The 12314-nt window shown below is 38.5% G+C and overlaps 1 long non-coding RNA gene across 1 annotated transcript; it reads left to right on the forward strand.

Moving 5' to 3' along the window:
- Window positions 1–5965: 5965 nt before the first annotated feature.
- LOC123959302 lies at window positions 5966–12015 on the forward strand. The gene is made up of 3 exons (XR_006822263.1): window positions 5966–6052; window positions 6146–6258; window positions 11866–12015. It is a non-coding gene; the product is annotated as an uncharacterized LOC123959302 (long non-coding RNA).
- Window positions 12016–12314: the final 299 nt, after the last annotated feature.

Raw genomic sequence — 12314 nt, forward strand, 5'->3', positions numbered from 1 at the left:
TACCCAACGACTCCTTGTCATTTTAGCAAATTATATTTCCATTATTTTCTTTTCATTCCACTTTTTAGAATGGTTGGAAAATTAATGAGGGATATACCCGCAATACAAATTTGCCGTGAAGCACTGTTTTTTTCTCTGCTAATCACATTCCTCTTGAAGGATATAGTGAGAAACGGGGGGGAACGAGGGAGAGAGATGCAGAGAGAGGGTGTGTGTGTGGGGAGGGGTGTGCAAAGGGAAATGTTGTGGGGTGAGCTAAGAGGACCCTTGGCAGCAGCTTTAAGAGTCATAGATAAAAGTGAGGAGGTAATGTGACTAGGCTGAGCAGGTGAGGAGCACTGAGATCAGCCTAGAGGAGAGATAATTACACAGAAGCACAGGGATTACCATGATTCTAGATGAAGAGGAAAAGCCATGCAAAGCATATTATTATGATGAGAGGAAGTAGAACTAGATTTGTATATAATTTATCCTCTGTGGCAGCATGCGAAGGCAGGATTGAAGAGCTTATTTATCCCTGGAGGAGTTCAAGGTATTTGGGCCTAAATAACAAACAAGGAGACATCAAAGGGTGTCAGCCAACAGAAAGAGCTCCAACCTTGCCAAATACCATGATGGCCGCAAGATTGGTAAACAGATCTATTAAACAGTGAGATCACTCATTCTATGTATTTTTTTTCTGTATTCTTTTTTTGAAAAATATAAACAGAAATTGTTATTATTTTATTTCATTTCTGTGAGTATTGATATTCAGGGTTATGCTTATTAATCACTTTCAGTTATACAGAATGCTGAGAGATCAAACATTTATACCTAATGAAATATACATACAAGAGTACATACGTAATATGTGTTAAAATATTCATATGTGATTCGGCCCAGGATCCCAGTACTTGTGGTTTCTCACGTTAAGAGCAAAAAGCCAAGATGCTTTGGTGATATGATACTATGAAACACACTCAAAGGAAGTGAACAAGCTTTTACACTTCACAACATTCATTCATTTTATCACAGTTTCAAGGCATGGTCTGTATTAAATGTTACATATTTACCTATGCAGCAGTTGCTTGGCAGTACAGCATTATTGTCCCTTTACGTATTTCCACCAGCTGTGCTTTTGTCAGGATGTAATTAGCCATAGTAGGTGGGCAAATTAGTCTCAGAGGAGAGGAGTGTGTTCATGCCCAGGCATGATGTAACAGACTTCTAGTACAGAGTATGTAGATGTTCCACATATCTACATTTGTGGTGATGATACAGACCTAATTATGATAATTAGTGAGTTACTTAATATGGTATTACATCTTGGGTCCCTTGTGTAAATCTCCATCTCTGTCTCTTATCTCAATTTTATGATACAGTAATATCAGGCTACTTGACTTCACATTACAACAAATTACAGAAGAATGGTATGGGAAAAATGCTGAGCCTGAACTGAGTGGAAAATATTCAATAATACACCATGTGGACCGTAGGGCCACAGTGTGGTCTTTGTTAAGGGTAATCTTAATGCCCCAGCATCCGATTTTAGACAATAGTTCTTTCAAAGGTTTGTGTTTGGCCTTTTCCTGTTTCAATATGACAATGCCAGCGCGCATAAAGCCAGCTCCATATAAAAATGTTTTCCTTGTTTGGTGTGGGAGAACTTCACAGGCCCGCACAGAGCACTGACCTCAACTCTATCGAATACCTTTGGGATGAACTAGAACGACAATTGTGAACCAGGCCCTCTCGTCCGACATCAGTGACCTCACACAGGCTTTTCTGGACGAATGGGCAAAAATTCCAAAAATTCCAAAAATTCCAAAATCTTGTAGAAAGCCTTCCCAGAATAGTGAAAGTTGTTATAACTGCAAATGGGACCAACTCGCTGGATTTAGAATTTGATGTCATAAAATTAATGTGTAGGTGTCCCAGTACTTTTGTCAATATAGTGTATCTGCTTATCCTGAAGATGGACACAAGGGCAGAATAATGGGGCATAGTAGAGGACAGTTCCAAAAAAAGAAAGTGCTGTGATGAGGACTGCAAACACAACCTCTGAAAAATAATTGAGCAAATTTCCTTTGACCTTTACTTTGGTTTATCACAAAAACTAACGGACAGATTCCTGCGGAATGTGTTGTGGATATACAGGATGAATTCTAATGATTTTTGAGACACCCTTTTCCTCAGACATTTATCCTAGCTTTACCAAAATGTTCGTATTCTTCACAAGAAAAGGCTGTATGTAACGGGTAGATTTTGGTTTGGGTTGTTTTCATCTCATTGTTGAGGGCCTGTTGGCAGAGGGTACACCTCAGGGGTGTCAGGGTAGCAGGGTGGTGCTTTAAAGCCAAAGTTGATTGGACCCACTGTGAGGTGGTTGAAAGTGCTGATTCTCTACCAGGTGACTCACAAGTTCCCACAATTGCAGCAACAGAACTGAAAGGCTGAGTGTATGGATGTTAAGAAGAGTAATTCCTCATTACCTGCTTTACTCAGCTGAAAGTCAACCTTAGGAGCAAAACGGTGAAGCTCCATATCACACAGACAAAACATCAAGGCTTAGTGGCAGAGTAAGCACTTAAGGGTCAAACAATGGCCAATCTTGTCCCCTTTGTCTTACAAAGTTAAAGTGCTAGGACACCAAATGAAGCTTAGTGGAAGTTCAGTCAGGAAGACTATCATTGTGCTTACTCTATTTAAATTCTCTCTCTCTCTCTCTCTGACTCGGGGGATTCACGCTTTCAGCTAAACCAATCAGATTTTGCCATTGGCTCTGTGAGCCTATCATCTTTTTGTTTGTAAAACTTTCAAACAGTTCCTTTCTCTGTTGCTGTCACCTGTCATTTCAGTGTCAGTACAATGCAACCCTCCTCCACCTCATTCACCTCCTGTTTTCATCATGTCCTGTGCCCTAGATGGGTCCTTCCACTTGTCTCCACATCTTCACCCCATCAAGACCCTCAACGGTGTCAAGACTCCGTCAGGGGGGATATTCATTTACAAATTATGTCATCACTATGCCCTTAAAAAATATGATATCACAATGGGGTCTAATTTCAAAAGGCTTCTCTCATATTTCTTCAACTTTCTTATTCATAGTTTTCAGTCATGTGACATGCATGCTGACCTGGAGGGTAAAACAACAGAATAAGATAGCCGCCAAAGCCGTTAAATTTTATTTGGATCACCTCTCAACTCAAGAAAAAGATATGGATACAAACTGCAAGTGTTGGTACTTTCAATCCATATACAACACCTGCTGCAGTATTCCCGCCATTACAAACCGCCAGGTCCCTGCCAGCGCTCGACTATGGTAATGTTTACATTTATCTTGAGGGGTATCCCTCACCTAACACAGCTGAGGCTTGACTCCTCGTCAATTAAACTATGAATTGAGCACTATGTCAAACAAATCAATTTAACTACTTTTTAAGACTGTTTTTCAGTCCCTCCTGATTGAAGTATTTACAGCAGGACCCATGAAAGTGTAGATCACTTCCAGGTCCACAGTGTGGAGAGTGATTTCAGCAGTTTCTCATATTCCCTCCTCTGATCAAGTTAGGAGATCCTCAACTTCAACCCATAATCCTTTTATGACATCAAAATCTAAATCCAGCGTGCGGGTGAGTTTCACACATTTAGTTATTGATTCTGCTGCTCTGCTGCTCATGTATTTGTTGTTTTTGACTGGGAATTGAGATACAAATACAAAATTCTCGCTTATTATATGCAACCAACCAGCCGGACTGACCTGACAATGTTGGTTTAAAACACTGTGAAACAAAAGGCAACTGGATCTAAAGGTAGAGAGTGTAGGTTATGCTTTAGCAAAAGCTTCATGACATTAATGTTTGTGAAATATTCTGATGTCCTAAAATGTCACCAAAGTCCCAAGAACTCCATCTTAAATGGGACTTTTGAGGTAGATAAATATGCTTTCATTTTTTATTGTCTGTCTTGCTAAGGCGAGCAAACTGTCCTCCATTTGCTAAGGTCTTTGCCAATAAAGACTAAAATTTGATATCTTAAGATAACAGAAATGATATTACCCAGAAGCCATAACTGAGTCCTGTCAGAGAGGAGACGGAGTGAGTGATTGCCCCCAGTTATGCAAGAGCTGATCTATCCCATTAGGCTTTGGTGTAGGCGCAAGCCCATAGCTTGTGCCGTGGAGGCTCACTAGCGGTTATTGCCTGACATGAAAATTCTTCTTCAAGCGTAAAGTGTCAGAAAGTAGGATTGATGCTTCTGCTCATTATTGCTTCTGCATTTTGGGATGAGAAAGGTAATATTAGCTTGGAAAAAAAATATGAATTGCAAAGCCATGTGATTGATATTTCTGGGGACTTTGTGGCAGTTGAGACTTCAGGTGATATAAATGAAAAAGTACCAAAATAAATTGATAATAAATAAATAACCACATGAAAGAACAAAACATATATATAACATAAAATAGCATACATGTGGATAAGTTTGACTTTATATGAGTAAACAGTGAGTGACAACATTCACAAACTCTTTTAAATAGCTTTCAGATATACACAGACCTATGTATCGTACATTCTGGCATATATTGTAGTAATATTAACAGCTGCTGGATGTGTTATGACCAATTTATCCACTTGATGTGGTCCACCCTTTGAGGCCTCCTATCAGGCCATATTTTACAGTGTAAAGCATCAGCTTTACTTTAAACTACCTTAAAATGTTTTTGTTACATTGAGCAATAGCCTGTTTTTTCAGAGAGGTGGAGGACAGGAATGGTCCCAGACAAGTCAGGAAATATTCTTTATTTACTCTAACTAAAATAAAAATTTTAAAAATGAAAAATGTCAGTCACAACTTCAAGGACCCAGAGTTACTGCTGTTTGACTTTCCACCTTATATATACTGTATACACAGGCAAGTGCCTGCCTTGGAAAAGGAATCAAGGTCTCTACGCAATAACAGAAGTAAGAACAGCCAACTTGTGTTGTGATTTGTGAATTGCAGCTGACTTTTTAAATTGTATTTCTTTTGCCATTGTGGTTCATTGTAATGGGGTGACAGCAGACATCTACTTCAGACATCTTCAATCCTTGCCAAATCAGCCTGAAACAATTTGGATGGACAGATAGGATTCCCGGTAAGAGAAAAAGTATATGTCCCTTTAAGTAAATTAGCTCAGGCTGAGGTATGGGTGCTACAAGTACTTTTACACATTTTATTATTTATTTCCCACATAACTACATTTAACAAAAACAGACTGTAGTGCAGGTAGAGACCACACAACAGACTTTGGATTTTTTAAAGGGGAAAACTTGAAGTAACAGAACCTCCAATCCCTGTTTGTCCCTGAATAATATTACATTTCAGGCTACTTCAAGACATACCTTATTCACAGTAAAAGACACTGTGCATACATTTCACTCCATTTGATTGAGGTGATTAATGTGAGTGTGAAAATAACTCTGACCTGTAATTTGTCAAGATACATTTCTATGGTAACTTAGGTCAAGCTCAATTCAATTTCACTGGCTTCTCTGGTATCTTCAATTTGTGAAACATGAAATTTGGATGCATACAATCTTAATATTAACATAGTAAATGTGCAATCTAAATTTTAAAGAAGTTTGAAATCGTTGGGAGAGAGATGTCTGGTTAAAAAAAAAGGCACAAAATTAGTCATTTGAATTATAAGACTGAACTGATGCATTTGGAATACAAAATGTTTTAAAGATCCACTTCAGACATGTTTTAAGATGGATCAAAAACATTTGCTTTGAATATTAATTTGTGTATGATGTGTGTATGTAGTACCATGGAATATATCCTAACAGCACCTATTTTGTATTTTTATGGCCAGTAGTAACAGCCTCATAGTTAGATGTGTGAATACATTGTGGTGACTGTGTGTTTTTTAAACCATAACACCGTCGCTCGTTGTGACATTGTCTCAGGCACCGTTGGAACCACATGCTGCCTACCAATCAAAGACAACACAGACAGATGGGAGGTGGAAGGAAGCCCCAGGGGAAAGGCCTTATGTCTCAGTTTCACTGTGACAATGGAGCACGTGCGCTTGGTATTGTTGCCATTGTTCACTCACACAGTGTGTAACAGCTGACCAGAAAACTACATCACATCCTGTCTCAGAGCTATTGATCTTGAATTACAGGGCCTCACAGTATTTTAACGGATGAAGAGGTTTTCTTGGCAGTCTTCTGCTGTGAGAGGGGCCCAAGTAACCCTGGCGCCTGGCAGTTGCATCATTCAAACAGGAACAGGAAAGTGAGGCTTGCCTTTCCACCAATAATATCATGACATTTCATCGTGTTAAGCTGTTTAACCAATCAAATATCTCTGTATCAATTCAAGTGTTTTTTCCCCCCCTGAATGACATTTAACACATTTTATCACTAACTGCCTGAAAATGAACACAGATTTAAAATGGCATTAAAAGGGAGATGATGGTAAAGAAGGTCACTGAAAGATAAAAATATTGTATTCTCCAAAAAAATGTTAAGCTAGAAACGCATTCAAAGTCAAAAGAAGAGTTATGCAAAATAATTGAGAGTCAGAAGCTGTTAGACTTCAACAAAAGAAAATGGAACAATTCATCAAAGGAACGTCTGAAAAAAAGTGTTACCTTTATATATGTTTTTATGTGTATTTTAATAATTTACACTTACTTGATTAGATCACTTTAACTGGACATTGTCCCTGTGTGAGAGTACATAAGAACACTCTTCTATTCTGGGTTAAAAAAAACAACAAATATATAGAGAAAAAAAACTTTAGTAAAAATAATAATATTCACATCACATAGGATTACTTTAAAGCAGTTTACATTCAATAGCTTGGCACTCAAAATCTCTCTAACAAAGCTGCATTTGAAAATCTAATTTTCGTTGTATATACATCCTGCTCTCTTTTAGTTGTGCTCGGTGGTGGTCAGGGTTGTTAAATTTGAATTCTTCATTGACAACGTAATGGGCTGTTTCAATAAGCAGGCAGCTAAGAATAATAAAAACACCCTGGGTATTAATGAAGCTGATAAAGGAAGCCTCTATGAATGGGAGGGGTTGTACTGCCTTCTGTTGTTGACCATATATAAGTGTGCCTCTTCCTCTCTCTCTCTCTCTCTCTCTCTCTCTCTCTCTCTCTCTTTCACACACACACACACACACACACACACACACAGATTAGATATAAAAATGAAGCAATGCCAAACAATAAAGCACTTCATGGCCAGTTAGGTTTGCCATGTCATTAAACTGCCCAGCAGTCATTTTATTTCACTAATGCTGCTGCTGACATATTTTTGATTTATGATAGATACAACATGTTGATTGTTTTCTTCCATACTAACGGTTATATCCAAAGTATGTTGTTCACTTTCTCAGCCAACATCCGTCATTTCCCAACGACAAAACTTTCCTTGAGACCAACGGAAATAAATTCCATTTCCTTAAATGACCTCTCTACACCCAACCCCCGCCTTAAAAGGCCACGTAACAACCCTTAAGAAAGTAATTACTTTCAACGGTAGAAATTTCCCATCCCCCAATACACCACACTCTGGCCCATACCCATAAGTGTGTGTGTGTGTGTGTGTGTATGTATGTGTGGGAGACAGAGAGAGAAAGTAAGAGAGAGAACGGCCCTACAAATTGACACCTGGTTTTAAAGCATTTCTCTTAAAGTATTTCTGCATGACTAAAAAGGCAACAATCAAGTTAGTCATTCTTGGGCATTATTTATTTAAAATTTAAACACTCGACAACTCAGTTAATCTGCTTGTGTAGGTTGGGTTTGATCCAATTTGTAACAGTGTCCTGCCAACACAAGCAAAAGACCCAGCAACTGCCATCAGATTTTAATTCAAATAATGTTAAATCCTCATTGGTGCTCAAAAATGACATTGCCCCTTTCCAACTGAGCATCACCTATTTCGAACCACTGAGAAGAGCCCGGACAAAAAAACAGGCACAGAAATCTCTTACCAAAACCAACTTATTGTAACTTGGGCAGAAAACGTTTGAAGCTAATTGAAAATTTTGGTTTTTGGGGCTATTTAAGGTGTATTATTTGAGAATGATATCAAATGTTGGAGAGCTGTAGTTAAGTTGTTATTTAGTATGTTTAACGTTTGCACACTAAAATTTGCATGTGCAGGTTTAGCGAATCGGTACAGACATGCCAAGCACCCACAACAGGGTGACAAGGTGTCAAGGCTCTGTCTGTGCTCACACTCTCACTCTACTCGCATCCTGCAGAAGGTGCGTTAGGGACTCTGAGACTCATGCAAGATAGAGGTTACCATTCACCATATGTCTGGGAGCCACTGAAACATCGAAGTACTGAAAGTATCTTTCAAGTGTACAGTTGTAAACCATTCGCCTGATTGCACTAGCTCCAGTGGTTCTTTTAGAGTGAGCATCTAAAAAGGTGTACACATTCAGTAGTCATCGGTGCAGAATGGGCCTATTATTCTTTCTTGGGAACAAGAAAATTGTCAGAATAGAGTTCTCTCCCCACCATGATCTACTATAATAACTGACGTGAGCTACAGTTTCTGGATCTTGGTGGAACAATCTTCTCCTCAGGGGAGTCAGATCATTTGGCCTGGTTAATGTAACAAGGAGAGCCTACCACTGTTTTAACTCGCTGGCAGTATAACTAGCCAACATTATGGTATATAGCTGACCTAGTGAGTTTGCTGGGAGCTTAATTTGTGTAGCCAACACAAACTGCATCATTTGAGTCATAGGAGTTTTTAATAGCTATACTTTTGGCCTGTGCATACAGCTAATAGTAGGGATGAGCAAGCTGTTCATTTAGCGCTGAAATTGACATGGGTTGATCATCAAGCGGCTATATTTATTAGAAAACTATTTACACAACAGCCTCAGTTTTTTTAAATAAATGTTCATATATTTGTTTATTAAAATACAGATATTGACACTTTTTACTCTGATGACACTCATACTCAAAAAAGAGTACAAAAGTACATTATTTGTACCGGATACTTGTTTCAGCCAAGTACTCGCTCAACCCTAGTTAAGTGCACCCACTAACAGTCTATTTGGAAGACTATACAGAGATGGTTAGAAAGGAATGTGCAGTCATGAGGACAGAAGTTCGGAAGGGGGACTAAATGACTCAGAGGAGCCAAGAGCTGCCATACCCCCTGGATTTTCTAGCATTGGGTCTGTCTGAAGATATTTGTTGTTGTAGAAAGAAAACTGGAATGCAGGGGTAACACAGGGGCAAAATCCTTGTCAACCAAAATACTTAGTATTTTCTTATTTGAAATGGTTTCACCTCCTGGCATGATCATGCGTTTCATCAAGCATAACTGGAAGTGCTTGTGGTTGGGAAGCTGTTGTGGGATCATGTCCTTGTCTCCGCACTAGTGACTTGTACTAGTTGCTTTGGGTGCCTGTATTGATGGGTATGAGATCAGGGGGGTTGGTTGAGTGTTAGCAGCACAGTGTGTATCAGAGAAGCGCATCACTGTATACTCCATCTGTGGTACAGGAGAATTGGACATTTTAAAAGTAGAATAAAATGTGGAGGGAAATCAACAAAAAGGGAAAACTGTCTGCAGGTCTTTAATTGAATTGTGTGAGTAGTGTCTACTGTGTGCTGTTGACTGGCACTGGCAAATGTGGTCATATGAGTCACACAGTAAAACCAGTTTGTATTGCACAGATGCACAGTAGGCAGTCTGGGCTAGGTTGCAAACATTTAAACACGGTATCAACATTGGATAAGGTATTCCAAAATGTGGAATAAGTTAACTCATCAAAATGTTATTTCTGTCAGGTCATGTTGACATCTAAATCTTTGTGAATAACTGAATCATAGGGGTGGTATTTAAAAGCATTTTTCTAACAAAGCCATGAATAAGAGACAAATCCGTGGCCCAATTTTCCACTATACCAGTAGGAAGGACAACAATACCAACTGTATTTATGAATTTGAGCAAGTGAAGGTGTGCTGAAATTTCTTTTCAAACTTCAAGTCTGAAAAGGTGCTAAAAATGTGCATTCTGAAGCTTTTCTTCTCAATTTTGCAGTTTAGTTGATGTTTGATATATAAGGCTATTAGTATTGTATATAAAACATGTATTGTGATTTATTCATTCTTTTTCTTTCAAGGTTCTATTCAGGGTTAGAGTGCATAGCCCAGTGTACGTTGGTTGAAAGACTTGGAAATACAGTAAAGTAGGCAGAATCCTGCTTTTGCCTAAAATAAAAGTCATATTTTGGGGTTTTTAGTATTGTTATAGTATTTTGTCACTCTAGCAAGCAAGATGGCTAGTAATCTGATAAACAGAATTGAGTTGGTTTCAGTGTAGTTTGAGTTGTGTGCATAATATGCAGACAAGTACATCAGTCAATAGGGAAGGACCTCTAACTTCTTACAATGTTAATTGACCATTAAAATGGCAGACAAATCGTTTCTTTGGTGTAGTTAACACACTGAAATGATGAATCTACATACAAATTGGTGTCCTTTCTTATACTAGTAGTTTTTGTTATTTTAATTATTTAGGCAAGACAACGATTGTCCCTGACCTTTACTACAAATAATATCCAATCTGAACTTACCCATTCCTTAAAAACATAAATTACAAATGACACTATGTGTGGAACACTATGTGTTCCAGTGTTCCATCTGAGACACTGAGGAATGTAATCCAGGTAACTTTGGGGTTCAAAAGTTACAGGCCATCTTGCCAAACAGCTACAAATTCAAAACTGCAATCTTAAGCAAAACACCTGCCAAGTGTGAAGCCAATCAGATGAACAGTTGTCGTGAATATCAAAGGACATACAAACCAACCGACCAGGGAAGTCACTGTCCTGCAGCTGCACTGCTCTCTGTAGGCTATATTTTCAAGCATGCACTTCTGGCCACACCCCAATCAGTGATGTCAAAACCATTAAAAGCTGATTGAAAACACCTGCATGCATTATCAGTTATTATGTTGGTACACTTGTGTACTGAATGGGTTGCATCTGAGGCTGTTATTATACAAATTTCTGTGCAAAATTCAGATGGTCAAGTAAAGCAGAAACAACCCAGCAGATTTCAGTGCCATTAGCCACCTTGCTCAATAATCGGCTTCATTTGCTAAGAAAACAAACTGGGGCCAGATGGCGAGGCTGATGAGTGTTCATCAATCTAGGTTCTCTCTTGCATACTTGCTTAATTTTGGAAATGGAGGGGATGGCCTTCTGAAGGGTGAGAAAACCATGGGGCAGATATGACTTCCCTCCTCTATGCTAAGCACAACACTCCAAATGTGAGTGGTATAAGAGCTCTGGAGCGGCCCTTGGAGTTTTAAACAGTCCCACTAGTGAGCGTATGTTCACTTCAAAATATCTAGGTATTTTTGTAACTAGAGGGCTAAGCCTGTGTGAAATAGAACTTCTCATGCAGATATTATACGAACGTTTTAAGAATAATCTTTAATTTGGTGCACTTTGGTCTATTAAAGCATGCAAATAATGTTTTAATAGTCTCAAAGCCATATTTGATAAGTCCCATCTGATAATTAAAGTAGTGTTTGAAGAGCTCTTATTTCTCAGGTAGAGGAGATTGATCCCTCATCTAATCTCATAGTAGTGTTATTTAAGTAACATTTAACCTACTGTCTGGGGTAACGTCACCTCTGCCACTTTCATGTTTGCATAGTCTTCTGCTCAATGTTTTTTTTTTATAAAATAAACATTTGTCTGACCCTTTACACAGTGTTGAAAGCAAATATTTAAACAATCAAGTTTTCTTTTAACAAAGTTTCATAATATAGGCATTATATTGGCTCTGTAATACCACAGATTAGTTCTTAATATTTAAATATTTTTTTCTTTGATGTTTCAATAGATACTGAAGATTCCGGAATTAAAAGTGAGCAGCAATTTCATCTGGATTTGACCCGAGTGACCCTTCTACTTAGGCTGAGATATTAGTCTCACATTCCTGTGAGAGAGAACCAGCAGCTTATTAAAAACAACCCTTCATTACCATAAGACATAGCAAAGCACTTGGCTTCCTAATCTTTGGAAAGCTCCAGATGAATATCTATCTATGACCCAAAAGATGTTATGGACAGTGCAGCAGAATGCAGTTTTTGCTTGAGAGGAGGAACTGGTAGTTTCTGTTGATGTTTAGCTGCTGGCCAAATAACTATTGTCTCTGTGAAATCTTGTTTAGTCATGCTATGATTGTTCTTTATTGGCATGGACATGGTTGTTGAATATTGGTTGCTGCGAGTAAAGGAGGAAAAGCAGAGGGAGGAGAGAGACAGATGGTGTCAGGATCAGAGTGGCACA

The sequence above is a fragment of the Micropterus dolomieu genome, linkage group LG20, assembly GCF_021292245.1.
Source record: "Micropterus dolomieu isolate WLL.071019.BEF.003 ecotype Adirondacks linkage group LG20, ASM2129224v1, whole genome shotgun sequence".
In the NCBI taxonomy this organism is placed as follows: domain Eukaryota; kingdom Metazoa; phylum Chordata; class Actinopteri; order Centrarchiformes; family Centrarchidae; genus Micropterus; species Micropterus dolomieu.